This window comes from Myotis daubentonii, chromosome 7 (genome assembly GCF_963259705.1).
Source record: "Myotis daubentonii chromosome 7, mMyoDau2.1, whole genome shotgun sequence".
Lineage (NCBI taxonomy): Eukaryota > Metazoa > Chordata > Mammalia > Chiroptera > Vespertilionidae > Myotis > Myotis daubentonii.
In genome coordinates this window covers 77345541-77369390 of record NC_081846.1, presented here as the reverse complement: position 1 = coordinate 77369390, position 23850 = coordinate 77345541, and the positions used below count along the sequence as shown (strand labels likewise).

Sequence of the window (23850 nt, the reverse complement as noted above, 5' to 3'; positions counted from 1 at the left end):
GATTATCTTTATTGTCTCCATAGTCTCAGGAAAAGTTACAGGCCTTAAACTCCATTCACAAGGCCTTTTCTGTTTTGCTCCTACTCATGTCTTCAGCCTCATTATAAAAACTTACCCTTCCTTGGCATTAATGCTATCATTACATGAATAAGTCACTTGATCTATTTGTACCTCTGTCTTTTCACCTTCAAAATAGGAATGACAGTATCTTTTAAGGTTATTGTCATGAGGACTAATTAAATTAATATTTTGCAAACTGTTTGCTACCTGGCATACTACATATGCTACATTTTTTGTGACATAAGTAGGAAAGAAATGAGTGTATTTTTTTAAAGACCTTCCCCTTTTCAAATAAGTGATTTACTTGTTTATTGTGGTTTTATTTTAATATATTTTATTGATTTTTTTTTACAGAGAGGAAGGGAGAGGGATAGAGAGTTAGAAACATCGATGAGAGAGAAGCATCGATCAGCTGCCTCCTGCACACTCCCTACTAGGGATGTGCCCGCAACCAAGGTACATGCCCTTGACCGGAATCAAACCTGGGACCCTTGAATCCGCAGGCTGACGCTCTATCCACTGAACCAAACCGGTTAGGGCAGAAATGAGTGTATTGACATTAATCTTAGGTGATCACTACCAAAGCACTGTTTTATTTTGTTTGTTTTTTTACTCTAACTGCACATTTGTATTTCTTGGGCAGGAAGCACTTAAGTCATGAATATTTCCACTTCAGGAGAGAAAATAATCAGGTGCAAATTACATTAAAAATGCTACATGACATCTAAATATCTTCTATATATATAAAAGCCTAATATGCAAAGTGTCCCCTTGGAAGTTTGACGGAAAGACCGGTAGTTCAATCACTCACTATGACGTGCATTGACCACCAGGGGGCAGCGCAGAATGAAGGGAGGCCCCAGCTGGCAGCCTGAAAGCCCTGATCAGCCCTGATCACCGGCCAGGCCTAGGGACCCTACCTGTGCCCGAATTTTGTGCACCAGGCCTCTAGTAAGTAATAAAACAGTTGGAGACTCATTATGACAGGACACAGGAAAAAGCAGTCCAGGAATGAACTTCATGGTTCTCAAGATGAAAGTAATCCATGCTGTGAGAGACATAATTCCTTCATGTTTATATTATACTAGAGGCCCAGCGCTTGAAATTGCGCAGCCCCACTTGCCGCCCCACCTTGACACCCTAACCTCTCCATCCAGAGCTTGAGCACACCTGACCCCGCCTCCGACCCCTTTGGCCTTCTCTGGCTGCTTCAAGCCCCGCCCTCAGTCCCATGAGTCACCTTGGGCTGGTCCTGCCTCTGGGCACCTCCCTCCTTCAGGCTCATCTGCAGAGCAATGCGGCGGATCCACCACATCATGGTGCCAGAGGAGAGCATGGAAGCCTCGCACCTGCTGCAGAGTTTCGAGCGCTGCTTCCTGGCGACACACGTGCTGCACTCCTTCCCCTGGCAGGTGGGTGGCGAAGGACTGGTGAGGAGGGCGCTACAGGCTCTCACCTCCGCCCTCCCTGCCACGGGATGGTCTTGCCTCCTCCGGGTGCCTCCCCGCTTCCGCCCCGTTTCCAGAGCAACACGGAAGCACCTCTCCCACCCCATCTCCAGAGCAGCGCAGAGGCTCCTCCCCGCCACACACGCAGCCTCCTGCTGAACGGTCTTTACGGCATGAGGGCTTCACGACCATTAGCATATTAGCTCTTTATTATATAGGCTACCTTTGCAATTTATCAGATCTAATAAGAGCAAACAAGTCAACAGGTTAGGCCAGGTTAATGTTGGGCCATGTCCAAGTAATATGTGATAGAAACCTGTTATAGAATCTGATTAGTTTATGTTAAGACTGCTGTTCAGTTTATTGTAAGGTAGTCATCATGTCATTTCACTTCTGAGCTTTACTTTCCTGAACTATAAAGGAGTTTTGAGTTCCATTGCAAGTGTAAAATTACTATTGGTTATTTCATAAATCAAAGCATTTTACTAAAGATGTATAATAAAAAAAGTATGTTGACCAAGCCAACTCAGGGTTTTTGTACTTTTATTATTTATCGACAGTTATTAGAAATGTGTTTTTATTAACACGTTAAGTGCTATGTCAGTCACCAGTGACTGACACTATACTTTCCGTCTGGACTGGTCAGTCACTGGTGCCACCAGCGTATCGGTGAAATCGGGTATCGTGAGATAAACTGAAATGAAGACAACACAGTCTTGGCGCTTAACATGTTAAGTGAACTATTCTGGCTGAAAGGTAAAAATAGACCAGAGGAAATTAATTACCTCCTTTTATGTTATTGTAATTTTATATTCATTGAAAGTAGCAAAATTTCATGGGAATGAGGAAATTACCAGGGTCCAGATGCCTTGGTTATCTTGTATTCCCTGTCTATTGCCATATGTCTCTCACAGAGAATACCATCTGGGGAGACTTACTCAAAACAAGGAGTGGATGAGGGTGATGGTGGAAAGAATCCTCCCTTAGCAGGATAATGACCCCTGTAGACTATTTTTTATGCTTCAAAATGTGGTATTTTTTTAGACAGACTCATAGACAGTAGGCAGATAGCTTTGGTCGAGGGGATTGTGGTGGGGGGAGGTAGGGGTTTGAGCAATAAAGAAAAAAGAGAACTCATGTACATGGACAACAGTGTTTTGATGGTGGGGTTGGGCGGTGTAAGTGGAAAAGGGCATAGAGGGGATAAATGGTGATGGGAAAAATAAAATACAATTTTAAAAACGATATTTTTACTTCACATTACTGAGTTTTCAAAAGGAGAATATTGTATATTATACTAATAGATATAATTAGTATATTATACTAATAGATAACATTATTAAAAATTCTTAAAAAGTACAGTTTAAAAGATGTATTAAACTTTTAATATATAAAAATTGCTACAATAAATATAAGAGGAAAATTTAAGAAGTGCTAGTAAAGTTTGTACAAAAGCGTTTAAGGATAATATAATGATCATCAGCCTCTGGCTTTACCACTTCTTAACATTTTTCCCATTTGGGGTGTGTGTGTGTGTGTGTGTGTCTCTTTTTTTTCTCTCTCTCTCTCCCCCTCTCGTCTCCTCTCCTCTTCCAGGTATTTTTATCACACCCCCAGAATTTCACATTGATGAAATATTATCATCTAATATACTGATCATATCTGTACTGCCCACTTGTTCTAAATATCATTCATAGTTTTTTTACAAAAACAGAATCTGGTCAAATATAATATATACTAGAGGCCCAGTGCATGGAATTCATGCACTGGGGGGGGGGGGTCCCTCAACTCGGCCTGCACCCTCTCCAATCTGGGATCCCTCTCACAATCTGGGACTGCTGGCTCCCAATTGCTCGCCTACCTGCCAGCCTGATCACCCCTAACCACTCCCCTGCTGGCCCAGTTGCCCCCAACTGCCCTCCCGTGCAGGCCTGGTCGCCCCCAACTGCCCCCCCTGCCAGCCGGTCGCCCCTAACTGCCCTCCTTCCCCTGCCGGCCATCTTGTGGTGGCCATCTTGTGCCCACATGGGGGTGGCCGTCTTATGCGAGGGTGTGACAGTCAATTTGCATATTACCTCTTTATTATATAGGACTAGGGGCCCGGTGCACGAAATTCGTGCACTGGGTGTGTGTGGGGGGGAGTGTCCCTCAGCCCAGCCTGCCCCTTCTCACATACTGGGAGCCCTCAGGCGTTGACCCCCATCACCCTCCAATCGCAGGATCGGCCCCTTGCCCAGGCCTGACGCCTCTGGCCTAGGCGTCCGGCCCGGGCAGCAGGGACCTGCAGTGGCAGCGGGGGGCGCCGCGATCGCGCAGGCTCCGCCCCTGCCCCTGCAGGACGCCTCTGGCTGAGGCGTCCGGCCCGGGCAGCGGGAACCCGCAGCTGCAGCGGCCCCGCGATCGTGGGCTCCGCTTTAGGCCCAGGCAAGGGGCCCCTAGCTCCCGGGACTGCCAGCTTCGACCGTGTCCAGCTCCCATCGCTGGCTCCACCCCTACTTCCTGCTATCACTGGCCAGGGCGGCAAAGGCGCCTGATTCTCCGATCATGGCTGGGGGACAGGGCAAAGGCGGCCCCAGGGCCGCCTTTGCCCTGCCCCCCAGCTCTTAGCTCCCCCCTGGGTTTCCGATCACTGTCAGTGGCAGGGGGCTTCTTCCTGTTTTCCCTTTCGCCTCCCTGCATTGTGCCTACATATGCAAATTAAACGCCATCTTGTTGGCAGTTAACTGCCAATCTTAGTTGGCAGTTAACTGCCAATCTTAGTTGGCAGTTAATTTGCATATAGCCCTGATTAGCCAATGAAAAGGGTAGCTCGTACGCCAATTACCATTTTTCTCTTTTATTACTGTTGATTGTTGTATTGTCTCTCTGGTCTTTTATAATTTTGCCTATTTTTTTGTTTCATAATATTGATATTTGAAGAATTCAAGATAACTATCTTCTACAATGGCCCACAGTCTAATAAATTTACCAAATTGTTTTCTTATTATTAGATTCAAATAAAATATTTTCAGAGGAGTACTGCATAGGTGATCAGGAGGCATATACTGTTAGCCTGTCATATTTTTAGTGATAATAAATTTTCTCATTTGGTTAAGGTAGAGAATGTCTTGTTTTATAACAGTCTTTCTTCTAACAGGTTTTTTTCATCTATTCATGATCTTTGTCAGATTTGTTACTACATTAGTAGTTACAGAATACTGATTTTCTACTTCTAAGAAAATGTTAAATTTCTTAAAAATTAGTTGCCATAAGATGGCCCTTGGTAATGAGAATCATTTGCTCTACTTATTTAGAATGTCTTGGACAATATGTGAGAGAATTAAGCTTCAAATAAAGTTCAAGTACTTCAAAAACCATATAAGAGCTAAGGCATCACAAAATTTAGAAAGTTTATCAGCAGCCAGTAATTAGGTTTAGACAATTAAATTTCTGTTATTACTTCCATAGTTGCCCCAGCTCCTATAATTCAGTTGGGAATTACCTCTTTACCTTATAACTATAGTTAAACACTGTGTTAATTGAGTCAGTGTGCTTCTGTTTTTGAAGATGAAGTTGCTGAGCATTCTAAGAAATACAGTATGAAATTTGGGTCGCAAGCACAAAATTAATCTGTTCAATTCTATTTCTCTTTTTGAGGATTTATTCTTTGAAAGTTTTTCTTATTACCTGACGTTGGTAGCATGTTTTAAGCACAGTTCCAAGACTTCATAAGAAATCTTCTAAATCTGTTTCACTATTAGCATTGAACATTTAAAGCTAACCTATGTAATTAATGGTGTAGTAGCCAAAAATAATATTGACATTTCTGTGTCTTATTAGCTATTTGTAGATTATTCCTAAATTAAGCGTTCATTATCAGAGCTCATGATTAACAGCTAAGCCCTTTCCCTTCAGAATTACTGGTAGATGGCTGCATCTACTTGACAATAACGATAACTACATTTTAAAATATATTATTATCTTTTACTAATTCAGAATTATTTGAATTTATAAGGTCTGACCATTTTTATAACTCAAAAAATAGAATCATTTGAAATATTGTCATCCATGTATACAAGTGAATTTATTCTCATCTTTCTAGCTGGTAGAAATACTATTTACTTTAATTTTTGCAACAATGAAAGTCCATTCCTTCATTATTCTGCATTTTAGTTTATCCATGTGTTTCATAACAAGAGCTCTTACTACCGTTTTAAGGAAAGCTTCCTTGAGTATATGTTTCTCATAAATAACAAAGATTTTATCTGAGAAAAAAATCGTTTATATCATTTGTACTCTTTGATAAAAAAGTTGAACCATTTCTGAGAAAGTCAGGGCTTTGGATATTCATTTTTGAGGTGCTCAGACTGGTACTTGATTTTTACCTCTTGCAAGTAAGTATATGAGTACAAAAAAGTACATGGCATTATAAAGGACTAGAGGCCCGGTGCACAAAAATTTGTGCACTCGGGGGGGAGGGGGATCCCTCAGCCCTGCCTGTGCCCTCTCGCAGTCTGGGACCCCTCGGGAGATAACGACCTGCTGGCTTAGGCCTGCTCCCAGGTGGCAGAGGGCAGGCCCAATCCCTAGGTGCAGCCCCTGGTAGGGCTCAGAGCAGGGGCAATTGGGGAGTTGGGGCGCCTCCCCCTGTCATGCACAGAGCAGGGCGGATTGGGAGGTTGCGATGCCATCCTCAGTCACACTCAGGGTAGGGCCGATTGGGGGGTTGGGGCACCGCCCCCTGTCACATTCAAGGCAGGGTCGATGGGGAGGTTGCAGTGCCACCCACTGTCACGCACAGAGCAGGGTCCATCAGGGGGGTTGGGGCTCCATACCCTGTCACGCACAGAGCAGGGCCCATCAGGGGGTTGGGGAGCTCTCCCCTGTCACGCACAGAGCAGGGCCGATAGGGGAGTTGGGGCACCGCCCCCTGTCACACTCAGGGCAGGGCGGATCAGGGGGTTGGGGCGCCGCCCTCTATCACCCACAGAGCAGGGCCGATCAGGGGGTTGGGGCGCAGCCATTGTCACACTCAGGGCAGGGCCGATGGGGAGGTTATGGCTCTACCCCATCACACACAGAGCAGGGCCCGTGGGGGGGGTGTGGGGGTTGGGGCGCCGCCCTCTATCACCCACAGAGCAGGGCCAATCAGGTGGTTGGGGCGCCGCCACTCTCACACTCAGGGCAGGGCCGATGGGGAGGTTATGGCTCTACCCCATCACACACACAGCAGGGCCTGTGGGGGCGGGGGGGTTGGGGCGCCGCACCCTGTCACACACAGAGCAGGGCCGATCAGGGGGTTGAGGCACCGCACCCTATCACACACAAAGCCACAGGGCGATCAGGGGGTTGGGGAGCTCCCGCCTATCAGGCACACAGCAGGGCTGATCAGGGGATTGGGGTGCATTCCCCTGTCAGGAACAGAGCAGGGCGGATAGGGAGGTTGTGGCCCCGCCCCCTGTCACACACAGAGCCACAGGGCGATCAGGGGGTTTGGGCGCTGCCACCTGTCACGCTGATCCCGGTGCCGGGAGGCCTCTCATCTCCACTGATCCCGGTGCTGGGAGGCCTCGGGGCTCCGCTGATCCCTGTGCTGAGAGGCATATTACCCTTTTACTATATAGGATAGAGGCCTGGTGCATGGGTGGGGCTGGCTGGTTTGCCCTGAAAGGTGTCCTGGATCAGGGTGGGGGTCCCCACCGGGGTGCCTGGCCAGCCTGGGTGAGGGGATGATGGCTGTTTGCAGCTGGTCACACACCCTTCTGGGTGGGGGCCCCCACTGGGGTTCCTGGCCAGTCTGCGTGAGGGGCTGAGGGCTGTTTTCAGGCTGGCGGGTGACAGAAGCTCCCAACCGCTCCTTTTTTTCTTTTTTTTTTTATTCTGGGCCAGCTTTAGCTCTGAGGCTCCAGTTCTGAGGCCTCTGCTCCTGAAAGCAGGTATCTGGTTTGTTTCGGTTCTATAATCGAAACAATGTATAACTCCAGCTCTGAGATCCCGGCTCGCTGAAAGCAGGTTTCTTGGGTTTTGTTTAGCTTCTATATTTGGTATAATGTTTCTTAAACTGCGGGCTCAGAGGCCGGCAAGGCAGGCGGGGAAGTTGCAGTCCTCTGTCACTGAAGCAAGCAAGCCTCATGTTAGTTTCAAGCTGCCTGGCTGCCGGCCGCCATGTTGGCTGGCAGTTAATTTGCATATCGCCCTGATTAGCCAATGGGAAGGGTAGCGGTCGTATGCTAATTACCATGTTTCTCTTTTCTTAGTTAGGATTGTACACTGGGAAAATAAGTCTTTGGATAAACTTCATTGTGAAACCTCTCAGGCAAGAATCATTGATACTAGTTGTCTTACCATCTTTGTTGTTTGAATAATCAGGGAAGGTTTTGTGGATTTATACATATTACTAGAGGTCCGGTGCACGAATTTGTGCACCAGTGGGGTCCCTCTGCCTGGCCTGCAGGATCAGGCTGAAACCGGCTCTCCAACATCCCCTGAGGGGTCCTGGATTGCGAGAGGCCACAGGCCAGGCTGAAGGACCCCACCTGTGCATAATCAGGGCCAGAGAGGGACGTTGGAGGTTGGCCGGCAGGGGAGGGGCCGCAGGAGGTTGGCCTGCCATGGGAGGTTGGCTGTGGGAGAGCACTGACCACCAGGGGGCAGTTCCTACATTGAGTGTCTGCCCCCTGGTGGTCAGTGTGCATCATAGTGATCGGTTGACTGGTCGTTCGGACATTCAGTCACTTAGGCTTTTATATATATAGTTAACTAAAGTCTACTTAAAGGGTTGAAATAGAGCCTATTTTGAAAAAGCAGTGTCATTTTCCAGTTATAAAGTCAGTGTCTTCCTTTGCTGTTTACTATGCTAGTACATAGGGCACTGCTGATCTGTAGGGTTATATAAACTGTAAAACTTACTTAACTTTTTAGTGGCAAAGAAAAGTAGTATTTCTGGTTAGTGGCATTCATTTTTCCTTATAGTAGTACAGGTAGTGTATGAGCCTTGTCTGATAGGATCCTTATACAGCATTCCTATATGCTTACAGAAAGAGGGATCTTTGTTTCATGAAATGGGAAACACAGGCATGTGCTTTACCCAGCTATCACAGAAATCAATTCGAATTTTTTTTAAAAACCACATCTGCTTATTCGGTGTTCTGTCCATTAGACACAGTTGGTTTTTCCTTCATTTTATTTTGTCTATATCCTCATAGTTATTGAACATTGAGTTTTATAAAATTTGGTTTCATTTGATTCCTTTTCTTGTAAGTTCACCACTTGAGCTGATATAGACAAGCATCTGACACAAGCAGAATTGTCCTCTGATCGCAGTTCTATTGCTGTCTCCATCTGTTGGTATAAAGAAGTAATGCTCCTAGCAGAATAAGCATGCTCATTTTAGCAAAACAAATTAAGAAATAAGGAATTATTCTCTTAATACATTTTCTTTGTGACAATTAAGTCAGTTTGAAAATGCAAAACTATCACGGTATGTCAGCTTTTGTAGGCAGATGGTCTTTGATTTTTTTTTTAAGCTTTTTGTTAGTGATATTAAAGTGTCAGAGTTAATAAAAATCTGATGTATTAACTATGCCTAGAGTCTATACATCTTATTCCTTAGGGAATTAGAGGAAATATTCTTTGAACTTTTTTCATCAGTGTGAGGTCAAACATCAGTGTACAACAAATTTTTAATAGCGAGAAATCTCAAAAATCCTGACAGTCTTTGCACATTTACAGTTTCATGGTCTTTTGCCTCACTGCTTCTGTGAATTGCTGATGAAGAGCTCAATATAGCTTCTGATGCATTTCAGATATTCTGGGTGGTGACTGGCTAGAGTGTTACTGACATCACAACATACAGCTGTTGACTTTCTATTGTCTCTGAGTCCTCGGCAAGTGCTTTCACAGAGCTCTCCCAATGCCTAATCAGCCGGCTGTGTGTGTGGTGAGCTCTGGAGGAGCAGGGCAGAGCATCAGTTTACAGATACTATGGAAAGTACATTTTCATTTACTCTGTGTGAGGAAGCAAATACCAATACAATGAAGGTATGTGACTCTTAATTCCTTTAATAAATGTGTGCAAAAGGTAACCAAATATATGAAGAGTTATTTATGTTCACGTAGTACCTTAATTATTGCAAGGCACATGTATGAGGTAAAATCCTTGCCATGTCCAAGGTTTTTTTTTATTTTTGCAATGATGTATTTGTTTAGGTTGACAGAATGAGGAATAGGAACCACTTCTCAGCTGTAGTACAAATTTCTTCTCCCCTACCCCCAAAATTTGTGATACTCCTTGTACCTTGTTGATAGAATGGTTTATATGTGTGCTCATTGGTATTTGCATATAGCAGAACAAATTGTCGGTTGGGAAAATGACTTCACTTTCAAGTTCATCTTAAAATAGACATGGTGTACGTCTTTTTCAATCTTAAAATTTTCATGGTGAAACAAATACAATGTGGATGAGAGCCTTCTTTTGGGAATTAGGAAACTAAGAGCCCTCAACTTTTGAAATTGATGTTAATTTTTTTACCCTTTTTTTGAGGGGGAGTAGAATAATTTTTAAAGTGCTTATAATAGCAAAACCTAGATCTGTCATTACTATATTTAGCATAATCCGATACCACATTGCAAAAGAGAGCAAATGCTAGTCAACTGTCATTTTTCTAGAACTATCTGATTTTTCTAATCATACTGTCTGAAAACTTTGACATTTATTTTGATATTTTGTGATTTTTTTAGACTGGAATCTCACCATATAGGTGATACTGAGTAACTATGTCCATTAATGTGTAACTGACTTTTTGAAAGGATTTTAAAAGTTCTCCTTGCTTTTTACCTTGAATTAGCCAAAATTTTAACAGTATTCAAAATTGCTGTGATATTTTCAATCTTCCTCTTCTCCATATGAAAGTTATTCTGAGCTTGAAAAATAGCTCTTTCTTTTTTATAAAGGAGATAACAGTAAAATCACTAACTGGCCTTTCATCAATGCTGAATATCATCACTCTTCCTTTTATTTTTTTCTTATTTGCAACTGTAAGTAATTTAGGGTCATGAAAATATTAATAGCTATTATTAAAATTAGAGTCTTTTATCAGATACATTATTTCAACCTAATGCCAGGAGAATTTTATCATCACTTCTTTTTTAAGCTTCAGGTATTCTTTTAAATTTTATATTGAGAACTACAAAAGAAAAAAAAATAGTACACACTCTGCATTCTTATCTACAGCTGGTTTTATTCATCCTTTGTCACATTTCACTTTTTTCTTTTTTGTAACCTTTTTCATTTCTTTTCTTTCGGTTTTGCTAGTGTTTCTCTGGGCGTGTTTCTCTCTCTGTGTCTTCTCTCCATTTCTTAGTCCATCTTTCCCTCTCCCTCTCTCCGTCTGTCTCCCCACCCCTTCTTTCTTCCTCTCTCTCTCTTCTTTTATTCTTCTTTGCCTCTCTTTCTTCCTACCTCACTGTTCCACTGTTCCTATTTGTGTCTCTCTCAGTTTCCCTGACTGCTGTTCTTTCTGTCAGTCTTTATGCCTCCATCCTTTCTTCTCTTGGCATTTTGCTCCCTTTTCTACCCTACCTCCCCTGTCCAAGCTTTACTCACATACACTCTCCAAGTTTTCATTGTCATACAGATTTTCAGTTTTCATTGGAACCAAATCTGCACTTTAAATTTTTTTTGTTAATTAATAGCAGTTACTGAATGCATTTTAATTTATGTTAAATTCTGCACTTTATAATTAAATTTATTTTGAATAGATTTTACTCTTTGCTCAATTTCTTTAATTTTTGGAAACATGTTTTAGGCCGTATAAGTGGCTTGAGATTATCAGATGTTGAAATCATCATTTAAAATGTTTTATCTTCCAAAGATACACGTTTTAGATTATTAAAAGGAATTAGTTTCCTCTTCAGTGATTTTTCTATTAACTTATCAGGTTGTTTTGTTTTTGTTTTAGCAATGTGGCTTTATGTGTACCATTCTATATTTTCCAAATGTGTTATAGTGGATATATGTTTGGATGTTTTCCATTAATTTTTAAATTTTTATTTTTAAGTAATTGTAAATTCAAAGAAAGTAGCAAAAATAGTACAGTGAGTCCCTTGTGTGTTTTTAAAGATTTTTAATATTTTAAAAATGTTGTCCTCAATGTGTTATATATCTCATATCTCAGTATTTAAATATGAAGAACAAAAACTTAGCACTTACCTATTTACATAATCACAAACCTAGCAATTGTCATCATATTTATTTTATTTTATTTTGTAAAGCAGATTAATTAGCCATTTTACGAAGGCATAGTATATCTTAATAGCACTGTGGTTTTATGATAACTAGCATAGAACTATCAGGGAAGAAAATTAAGTTTATTGTTAAATTATATATGTGTAACAAGCAAAGAAAGATGTGTAAGATGAAAATATTTTCAGAGCTGAGTCATTTTTTCTATAACTCCCTTCTCTGAAATTATGTAGTACTTCTCACTTCTACATTCTTTTGATGCTTGTATAGTTATCTGCTATATAATTAGGCTCCTCATTGTGTGGGGCATGGGGTGGGGTGAAATAGAATCAAAATATCATTATCTCTGTAAACTTCTTGTTCCACCTCCATAGCCGCCTGACCCTCATTCTGATATATATATATATATATATATATATATATATATATATATATATATATATATATATAAAATATTAATAGTGTTAGTACAATGATTTTTATTTTTTCAATCTAAGTTCCTCTAAGACTTAGAGCTCCATAGATGTACTTTGTACTAGAGAAAAACCTGAAGCGCAGTTATTTCTCAACCCAGCCCCAGCTTCTCACTTGACCAGAGCAAGTTAGTGTGTAAAAAAAAAAAAAAAAAAAAAGTGTCATCCCTCAGTATCTGCAGGGGATTCCGGATCCACCTCAAATACCAAAAATCCAAGGATGCTCAAATCCCTTTAATGAAATGGTGAGTGCTCCCATATACTTTAAATCATCTCTCCATTACTAATAATACCTAGTACAACGTAAATGCTATGTAAAAACTTTTATACCGTATTGTTAGGAAGTAATGACAAGAAAAAAATCTCTACATGTTCACTACAGATGCAGTCATTGTAGGCCTAAATACATAGTCCAGTCAGCAAAAACATAACTTAAAAAAAAAAATTTCAGTCTTTGGTTTGTTGAATTCACAGGGGCAGAGCTCATGGATATAGAAGGCCAGCTGTACATGTGTACACATATACACACATATATATATATAGGGTTCTTGGTTCTCCTTATATTAATCCAAGTTAACAACCCTAATTTTATATATAACGTATATAGTATATAAAATAAAAAACAAGAGTTGCTAACTAGAATTCACATAAAGGAGTCTGAAGAACCAAGAAACTCCTAAATTGTCTGTGAGCATACTCAACTATGGGTGCTACATTTACTCATTCTACTATGTCAATTTGACATCTTTCCCCTTTTCCTTTATTTTCACTGGTTAGAAGGGTATATAATTTCCTCCTTCAACAGCAAGTACTTCCACAAAAATCATGTGCAGCTTTTTTCAAGTACAGTGGGGCCTTGACTTAACGAGTGTCCGGACTAATGAGTTTTTTGAGATACCAGCTGTCTCTCGGCCGATTTTTTGCATTGAGTTGATAGAGTAATTTGAGTTAATGAACTCCTTAACGAGCTCCTTAACAGGCTCGGTCTCAGAATGAATTAAACTTGTAAGTCAAGGCCCCACTGTAGTGTGAACATACACAATTACTGATTACCACACACATCTGATGTTATTCGACAACTAGAGGCCTGGTGCACGAATTCATGCACATTGAAAGGAAATGAATTAGAAGAAATATTTTAATATTGCTATTCACCCTTTCTCTATAATAGAAGTGTCAACCAAATTCGCAATTGATGATGACAGATCGAAACACACGCATGCGATTGGCACCAGTGAGAACTTTATAGATAGATAGATAGATAGATAGATAGATAGATAAACTTGCTTAGTTAGACCTGCTTTCTTATTTAGCTAAACTTTTTCAGCCCAGTGAAGCACCCCAACTTCTCTTTCAGGTAATTGTCAGCAACACAGCAGTAAATACCAACACGAAGCAGATTATTATTATAGATCACACAAGGAGAACAAAGGGTAAAATATTTAATTGCAGCAGTGTTTGACTATATTCTGCATTTTGAAAACCTGAAGTCATTTTCAAGGTCCACCATTCCTTTTCAGTTGGGTCAAGTTTTTAAACTTCCTAAATCTCCGTTTTCCGGCTAATGAAAAGAAAATAGGATTCCACTGAGTCTCCTATCTACCTATTCCAGGACTTCTATGAGAATCAAATGAGATGAGGCATGGGAAAACGCTTCACAGATATTTGGTTAAAATGTGAAATGTTTGTACCTGGCTATAAAGCAAGTCGGGTTCCTGGGCTGAAGAAACTCCAAGGAGGCTAGTGGCCACTAGGGCAGGGGTGGGCAACCTTTTTGTGAGTGCGTGCCAAAACCAGCAAAAACTCTGACTTAAAATTCTTCTGCATGCCAACCCTAATTTTTTGAGAACATGTTATGCCTACTTGATATCTCTTAAGGTGTACGTATGTGAAGAATCTTGAAGAAATAATAAAATTCATTCGAGCGACAAAAACACAGTATATGACGAAAAATACATTTATTTTTTAATGTATACATGTACACTGATAGTCCGACAGAAAACTTTATGACTCCGTTTGATATTATTAGTGGGACTTTTGCTGCTGCATCACTGATGACAGAGATTTTACATCAGGTTTATATTTCGTGACCTTCAGAGATATGCACGAGCTACTACTTTCATCCATCAGGCTACTCCTATTAAGAGACTTATCAAAATTCATCACTGAGAACAAAGATTCACAAGCGTATGTGGATGAAACCAAAACACGGTCGGATCTAGGAAGGCAGGGAGAGTTAAGGCAGTGGCATAGAAATTGCTCTTCCCCTCTCTCGTCAATCCATGTCTATGGTCTTTAAGATCACTTGTTATGTAAAATTATTTATTTAAGATGCTCCTACACTGAATTTATCTGAAAAATAAAAAAAAGTCGATATTAAGAAAAAAAATTGTAAATGGAAGATTATAAGAGAGGGTTTCGTGTGCCAGCAAAAGTTACTGGCATGCCATGTTTGGCACGCGTGCCAGGGTTTGCCCACCCCTGCACTAGGGAGAGGAAGCCAGGTGTTGGTACATGACGTCATTATGTTTCTAGACTGGGCTGGGCTGTGGGCCACAATTTGAGCCATGGGGTCTCAGCAGTGTCGGCTGTGATTTGGTGGGCTGTCGCTCTGGGGTGGTGGCAGGGCCTGTGTCCCACTTGGGGAAAGCCGAGTGTTGCTTTGGGGGTGCCAAGTCCACGGTGCTGTTTCTCTGTAAATGGCCAGTACATGTCACAACAGCTCCTGCGTTGAGCGTCTGACCCCTGGTGGTCAGTGCACGTCATAGCGACCAGTCAGGCAGACACTTTTATATGTATAGATATGAGATCATCAGAAATAGCAGTACACAGTACTTTCAAAGTGCTAACTAAACCATAACTTCTTTTAATAAATGGAAAATGAATTACAACAAAAGTTGAAGACTGTATGCCCCCACTGTTTCATTGAGCTCCAATGAAACAATTATAAAGAAAACCAAAGAAATGTATTAAATATTAATAACCACTGAAACAATTTGATGTGGTGGACATAGCTAGGAAGTAATGAAAGAAAGCCATTTGAAATGTATTTGAATCCGTATTTATTTTGTGCAAGGAACAGGGAGTTGACAATCAATTAAATTGGACAGAACCTTAGGTACTCTAAAGAGAAGTTCTATCTGTTAACTCTATGAATATAGTGTATCGTGTAAATTTCTAGAGATCATGAGGTTCTCAGTGGAGTTCACTCATTCTTAGCAGGAGTATCTTCTAACTATAAAAGTGTTTGCACACATCCGTTTATAGAGTATGAATTAAAGGTATGTGATGGTAATTGAAAGACACCTGTTCTACCTCAAAGCTGTTTTTAAGCTATTTTTACTAACCATGAAATACTCTCTGACTAAAAGAAGAAATAAAACATTTTTTAACCAGTTTTTCTGAATCCCTAGGTGCTTTCTTAAAAGAGGGCTGTGATCCTTTGTTAGAAAGAATGTAGTTTACAATTCAGGAAGGGAAGGGTGGCACATTAGTAGTTCTAAAACAGAATTTCTATCAATTGTAACCTAAATTAAAATGCTACAAAGGGAACAGATTTTTGTCATAGAAGGAAATAGGTCATGTTATACCTACTGACTCAAATGCTAAAGAATATAAAGTTTCACATGTTGATGAAACATATTAAGCTGTCCAAGAACCTTTGGGTGGTTAGATAAATGTGCTAAGAGTCCAGCATAACTTCTGCTAAGAGTCTTTGATGACAGAGCTTAACACTTCCTAGGGTTTTCCTTGTGATCCTGTGATAAGAATGAAATGCTAGTCATGGGGTAAAGTACACAGAGATAAATTAGTTATATTAGCAATACAGAGGGAAAAAATCAAGTGAAACAGAATTTAAAGAAGCAAAGAGAACACCACAGCAAAATCTAAGTAAAATAGCAGTAAAGACTGAAGGTTTCATATAAAATGGCCTACCACTTGCCAGTCTGTGTAAAGCATATGCATCCTCATTATCGATATCAAGAATGATTTAATAAGGCAACTGGGATTTGCTCATGAGGATGTTCATATTTATTCATGAACTATAAACTACAGATACTATCATGCTATGAATCTAGCACATAATACATTAGTAAAGAATGTAATGTATTTTGTTAAGTGAAATAAGTCAGTCAAAGAAAGACAAATACTATATTTCAGTTAGATGGAATCTAAATAACAAAATGAACAAATTGAAACAGACTTATAGACACAGAGTGGACTGGTGGTTGCCAGAGTGGTTGGGGCTGGCATACTTGGTGATAGAGGTAAAAGGATTAAGAAGTACACATTGGTAGTTGCAAAATAGTCATGGGGATGTAAAGTACAGCAAAGGGGATATAGTCAATAATCTATAATAATAAAAGGGTAATATGCTAATTAGACCGGACACCTTCTGGATGTCATTCTAGACATCCTTCCTGATGAAGCTGGGGCCGGAGGGAAGCCAGCCCGGGTCCTGGGTGCCTGCCCATGGCTGGAGGAGGGAAGCATCCCGGTTTCCGGGTGCCAGAGGGAAGCCGGTGCCATTAGCCAGGGGAAGGAAGGCCTACTCTTGCATGAATTTTTGTGCATCAGGCCCCTAGTATTGCAATAACTATGTATGGTGCCAGGTGGGTCCTGGAAATATCTGGGGGGAACACTTGGTAAAATATATGATTATCTAACCACTATGCTGTACACCTGAAACAAATACAAAATAATATTGAATATAAACTGTAATTGGAAAAAAAAAAAGAATATATGAGACGAGACTATGCAAAATAGTGGTAACTTCAGTGACTTATGACACCAGCTAGCCCAAAGTTAGGCCAAACTTCATAGGTTAAGGGCATAGTCCTCCACAAGTATACCCTTACTTTAGACCAGCTAGCTACAAATTGAAAGGTTCCCATTACCCTCTCATAATTCACTAGAACTTACAGAACTCAAAAAAGTTCTAGACTTATGACTACAGTTTTATTATAGAGACCCAATGCACGAAATTCCTGCACGGGTAGGGTCCCTATGGCTGCTGCCTGCCTGCCGTGGGTCCCTCCCTTCCCCCAGCTGCCTGCTGCCAGTGGCCACCTTCCTCTGGCCACCTAAGGCTGCCAGCCAGGGCCTCCCTTCTATCCCCCGGCCAGCACCGCCCCATGGTCAAACTCCCAGAATAACTCCCGGTCAAAGGGACAATTTGCATACTACACTTTTATTATATAGGGGATATAAATCAGATAAACCAAAAGGACAGACGCATAGGGCAAAGTTTGGGAGTGTCTCCATTGCAAAGCTTTCCTTGTCCCCTACCTGTGGAGTTAGGATGTATTACCCTCTTAACATGATGATATATGACAATATGCAGAATATTGCTGTCCAGGGAAGCTCACCCAAGCTTCAGCATTCAAAGTTTTTGTTGGGGTTTATTAGTAGGCATGATTGGCCATGCAGTTGAACCCAGTCTTCAGCCCTACTTCCCTTCCCAGAGGCCATACTGATATCACATGGCTAAAGCCCCAACTTTCTAATACCATGGTTAGAGTCCCCACCCTGTGTCATCTCATTAGTATAAACTATGTCAGGGCCCACCATGAGCCACCTCAATAGCATAAACTATCAGGCCCACCATCAGTAAAGATTCACAAATTCCAAAGATTTAGAAGCTACCAGGAATAAGGAACAAAGGCAAGCCAAATTCTTTATTCTCTAACTATTGTTAGTGTCTTTGGTGTTCTATATTGGTTTTCTGTTTCTCATTATAAGAGAGAATTCTTAGGTCAACAGAATAAATAAGTGTTTCTCATAACCACTTTCTTCTAGCCAGTTTCATAACTAAAAAGGATCTCTAAGTAGATAATATATTGTTTAAACAATTAGTTATAATAAGTTTAAACTAGGTATGGAACAAAAATCTGTATTCTTACTTCTTACATGCCGATTAAGTTCTCTCACATCCTCATTATCTGTGCCCAGTTTTCCGGAATCTAAACCTTTGAATGTTCTTTATTTCCCAAAGCATGGTCAGATGGTAAGACCATCCTTTTTTTCTTCCATATAGTTTTTAAAAGATATTTTATTATGTGTCAAGAGATCTTTCTACAACCTGATTTATTTTAATCTTGCATTTAACACTTACATAGGGAGTTCCCAGTATAATATGAGACAATGATAGGTTTAGAATTAAGGGGAAATTCATTTTACCCTTGCTAGCACTGTATTAGGAGGTACATAACTAATATAACCTTCAGGTATAGAATTATATTAATGGCCCTGTCTTTATTCCATTTTCTCTTGCCGTCATCTGCCATTATCTGAATACCTTCAGAATCTCACCAAGTTATCCCAGGATTCTCCAAGGTCTCTCCTGTGAGCTTATGAACAGCCCTTTCATGCTCTTCCAGTTTCATTGATCTCTGGCCCACTGCCACGTTTGCTAGTGCGTGCCATAAATTTGCTCATATCCTTGCCAAAGATTTTATCTCCTAGAGCTACAGCAGAATTAGTCTTCAGGGTATCGTATTGACTAGAATCTTTTGTGCTGGACTTGATTGCCTAAACACCAGGAGCTATGTGCTTTTTCCACTTCTCCCCTGCTTTGGCTCTCTAATGAAAATACTTCCTTTAGCTTCTGCTTTGGCTCAAACTAGGACCCCTGCGACATAAAGATATATGTAGAGTTCTTTTAGTACACTAGCACTCCTAATTTCCAACTTTTTACATTTTGATTTGGTGTTATTAGGCTTTTTAAGCACTGGACCACACAGTGATGTAAAGTTAGATCTGTAAATGTCTGTGAAAGAACATTCAGCCTGTTCTAAGGCCAAGTAGTACCTGAGCTGTCTCATTTAAATTACTCCCATTGCACTGACCTCAGTTAAAGGATTGCAGAAACCTCTAGTTTGTAGTCTACAGACTTCTCCCCCAAAGGATTTCACCTAAACAGTCCTGGATGTTGATGTCAACCTTAACTAGCCTCCCCTCAGAGACTCACTCCAGTGTTTATCCTCACCCACTGTTCTCTCCAAACCCCACAGCCATCCTAACTTCCTCACTTCTACCAGATAGTATTCTGGGTAAAATCCATATCTATACTAATAAAAGGGTAACATGCTAATTAGACCAGACGTCTTTCAGTCATCTTTTTTTGTTGTTGTTTAAATATATTTTGATATTTTTTTACAGAGAGGAAGGGAGAAGGATAGAGAGTTAGAAACATCGATGGGAGAGAAACATCAATCAGCTGCCTCCTGCACACCTCCCACTGAGGATGTGCCCGCAACCAAGGTACATGCCCTTGACCGGAATCGAACCTGGGACCTTTCAGTCTGCAGGCCGATGCTCTATCCACTGAGCCAAACCGGTTAGGGCTCGGACGTCCTTCTTGACAAAGCCACGGTGGCAGGGACAGAGGCAGAGACGGTTAGGGGAGAGCAGTCAGCAGCGATCAGGCCGGCAGGGGAGCAGTTGGGACATCAGGCAGAGGCAGTTAGGGGTGATCAGGCAGGCAGGCAGAGGTAGTTAGGGGCATTCAGGTAAGTAGGGGAGCAGTTGGGGCGATCAGGCAGGTAGGGAGGTGAGCGGTTAGGAGCCAGCCGTCCCAGATTACAAGAGGGATGTCTGACTGCCAGTTCAGAGTGCCCTCTTGCACTCCGGGACCCCTGGGGGATGTCACACTATGGTTTCGGCCCAATCCCCACAGGCCAGGCCGAGGGACCCACCTGCGAAAGGGACCCCGCTCACTCCGCAGACGTCCTTCGAGCCCCGGAGCTGCCCCAGATGCAGCTGGCCAGGGAGGAACCGAGGGAGGTTGGCTCCAGCGGGTGTCCGGCCCATCTCGTCCAGTCCCACCCTGCCGATCACCTTCTAATTAATTTTCTTTCAGTGTGCACAAATCCTTGCACTGGGCCTATAGTAAAATATAAAAAGAGTTTGTGAGATATGAATTTCCTCCATTTCCTACCACATTCCCTTCAGTTTCCTGAGGACAATAAACATTTTAAAGGAATATCCTTCCACTTCTGCTTCTGTCTCAAACATTTTCTCATTTCTTCCCACCTCAGATATTCCATCTCACCCTCATCCATTTATACTCTTAAACCTCCAGCCTATCTTCCTCCTTTCTCTACTGGCTTCTTCTCTTTGGCCTATACACTTTCCATCCTGACAGACTTTCCCCAACTTTGCATTTCTTGCTGTCCTCGTTCCCAAATTTAGTAGACCTTTTTGGTCCTCCACCTCCCTACTCATCTCTCAAGGTTTTGGTGTTCCCTTTGGATTCTAACCCATGACACTTTTCTTACTCAGTGACTCCTGGCAACTTCATCTATGTTGATAAGTCAAAGCTTCCATCAATACAGTTATTCTACCCAAAGAATGGCATCAGCTCTCCTCTTCTCCTTAGCTCCAAGTCATCCTGTCCCTTGCTAGATTTCTCCAACTGGATGTCCTGAAGGCACATTAAATTACTGTGTACAAAACTGAGATTGTTCTGCACCAAATCTTCTTTTGCCTCCTCAACTATTTCTTATGTTAGTGAGTAGCAAGCACCACCTACACCTTCATTGTGTCCTGTCATAATTATTCCTGCTATCACTGCCCTAACCTTACTACTGACCACCCCTGGTTCTAGTTAGCTTCCTCCAATTAGTTACTTTCTGTTATATTAATCTCTTTATTTCTAGTAGCAATGTGGTGGCTTAAATAGCAAGAGCTCTGGAGCCACACTCCCTGAATTCAAATCCTAACTCTGCCACTTACTATTCTTGTAATCTTGGGCAAGCTGCTTAATCTTTCTCTACCTCAGTTTTCTCGTTTATAAAATGGGAATAAGAACACCTACCTGATAGGGTTATTATGAGGATTAAATGAATCAGTACAGTGAAAACATAGGGAATAGTACTTTGTGAATAATAAGTAACTACTTAAGAGTTTGCTATTAATATTGGTTTTAAAGTACATATCATAATCGGTAATTACCTTATTTGTCTGCATAGAATGTAAGCACTTCGAGTACTGGGATCCTGTCTGCTTCACTGCTATGTCCTCAGCACTTAGAGCAGTGCTTAGCACATAGTTTCTAAACAAAAGATTAGAATGAATGAAATCTCTCTCTCTCTCTCTCTCTCTCTCTCTCTCTCTCTCTCTCTCTCTCTTTTATTTTGTTGTTTGTTTTTCTTTTTGTTTTACCTGCTAGAACAGAGTTTATCTATCCTGAAGCTAACATAATTCTCCATGGTTTCTCTTAAAATAGTTCCCTATTATTCGGGCTTTCACGTCCCTCATGAGATCAAGAACTAAACTTCTAATCTTAACTTCAGTTATAGCCACCCTTTGATGCTCTTTTCCTGTTGTTTGTTTTAGAATATTAATCAAAAATATCAAAACCACGCCGAAACCGGTTTGGCTCAGTGGATAGAGCGTCGGCCTGTGGACTGAAAGGTCCCAGGTTCGATTCCGGTCAAGGGCATGTACCTGGGTTGCGGGCACATCCCCAGTAGGAGATGTGCAAGAGGCAGCTAATTGATGTTTCTCTCTCATCGATGTTTCTAAGTCTATCTCTCTCCCTTCCTCTCTGTAAAAAATCAATAAAATATATATAAAAAAAAATATATCAAAACCAGGAAAAGGAACATTATAACAAGCATTCAGTATTTACTACTCAGAATTAGCAGATGCTAACCTTTTCTTATATTTGCTATATTTCTTTTATTTTTTTAAGAAATAAAATAGCCGAAACCGGTTTGGCTCAGTGGATAGAGCGTCAGCCTGCGGACTGAGGGGTCCCAGGTTCGATTCCGGTCAAGGGCATGTACCTGGGTTGCGGGCACATCCCCAGTAGGGGGTGTGCAGGAGGCGGCTGATCGATGTTTCTCTCCCATCGATGTTTCTAACTCTCTATCTCTCTCCCTTCCTCTCTGTAAAAATCAATAAAATATATTAAAAAAAAAAAAAGAAATAAAATAATTAAGTCATCATTGAAATTCCTTTTTTACTCTCACCTAAAATCCTCCCTTTCCCTCTCTAAAGATAATTACTAATATGAATGAAATAAGTATTTACCCTTCCTATACCTTGGTTGTATGGTTTTTAAATTTTTACATAAAAGTTATAATGTATTGTAGAGATGATTCTGCTTTTTCTCTAAACATTCTAACATTCTTTGGGGAACTTTTAAATATAACTTTAGTTCATTCATTTTAATTGTTTTATATTTTGCAATATGAGTATACTGCAATTCTTAGGCCTTTTTTTAAAACAGTATTTTATTTTTTAAAGAGAAGAAGGGAAAGGGATAGAGAGTTAGAAACATCGATGAGAGAGAAACATCAACCAACTGCCTCCTGCACACTCCCTACTGGGGATGTGCCTGCAACCAAGGTACATGCCCTTGGCCGGAATCAAACCCGAGACTCTTCAGTCCGCAGGCCGACACTCTGTCCACTGAGCCAAACCGGTTAGGGCAGGCCTTTTTTTTTTAAATCAGTTTCTCTATTGATAGACATTTGGTCTTTCCCATTTGCTTTTAAATAAGACAATGCAGTGAATATTTGTGTATGTCTCCTCATGCACATGAGTCTCTTTAATGTGTAGGTTTAGAAGTGGAAATATTGGGCCCTAAGACTTGAGGAATTTAAACTTCACTTGATATCATAAATTATTTACTTAGTGTTTGAGAGTTCCCATTCTCCATGCCCTTGCTAACTCTAGATATCATCAGTTTGTTTTTTTTTGTTTGTTTTCCTCCCCAGTTCATATGCTCTGTTTCTATTAAATGGGCTTCTTTTCTACCTTCCTCATTTCTCCACTCAGGATACAACATCTATCTCTATATATAAAAGGCTAATATGCAAAGAGTCCCCTCGGGAGTTCGACCAGTAGTTCGATCGCTTGCTATGATGTGTGCTGACCACCAGAGAGTGGCACAGAACATGGCGGTCGACAAGCAGTGGCGGCGGGGCACTGAGAGAGCGAGGGAAGGAGGAGGCAGGGAGGCAGGAACCTGATCACTGGCCAGGCCTAGGGACCCTACCCGTGCACAAATTTTGGGCACCGGGACTCTAGTATTTGTATAAAACCTTACCTTTTCATATAACTTTTTCCGTACAAGCAATATGTCTCACAGTCTTCTAGGAATCCACTAAAATTTATTTCCTCTCATTCTTCAACTTACCAGAAAGCATTTTTCCCCTCTCTTTAAATATCCTCTTTAAATTATTTTGTACACTTCAGGGTTTAACAAAAAACTCTTTCAGGTCAAGGTAGTTCTTTCTCTGCTTTTCTCAAATATGCTAATATTGCAGCTATAATGAACTGTGGGATACTCAGTAATTTTTTGTTGGATGACAGTAACTGTTTATGAATCACATAGAGATTTAGCATTTTCAAATGTTGGTGCTTATATTCTTGTTTATGTAACTGATAAGTGATTGACTGAGAATGTGAATTTCTACTATCTTCTATATATAATAATAAAAGTTTACTATGCTAATTAGACGAAACAGCCGAACAACCTTCTGGACATCATTCCAAGCATCCTTCCAGACAAAACTGCAGCGACAGGGGCCGAGGCAGAGGCAGTTAGGGCGATCAGGCAGGCAGGCGAGCAGTTAGGGGTGATCAGGCAGGCAGGCAAGCGTTTAGGGGTGATCAGGAAGGCGAGCTGTTAGGG

The 23850-nt window shown here is 41.2% G+C and overlaps 1 protein-coding gene across 17 annotated transcripts in view; it reads left to right on the top strand.

Moving 5' to 3' along the window:
• R3HDM1 (R3H domain containing 1) overlaps nt 1-23850 on the top strand; it is a 185841-nt gene that overhangs the window by 39007 nt on the left and 122984 nt on the right. Inside the window, exon 1 of one of the 17 annotated variants that reach the window (XM_059704576.1) lies at nt 9506-9527. The exons of the other annotated variants lie outside the window; for them this stretch is intronic. The gene's annotated coding sequence lies outside the window, so the exon portion shown is untranslated. Of the gene's footprint in view, nt 1-9505; nt 9528-23850 lie in introns of those variants that run through there. 17 annotated transcript variants of the gene reach the window in all.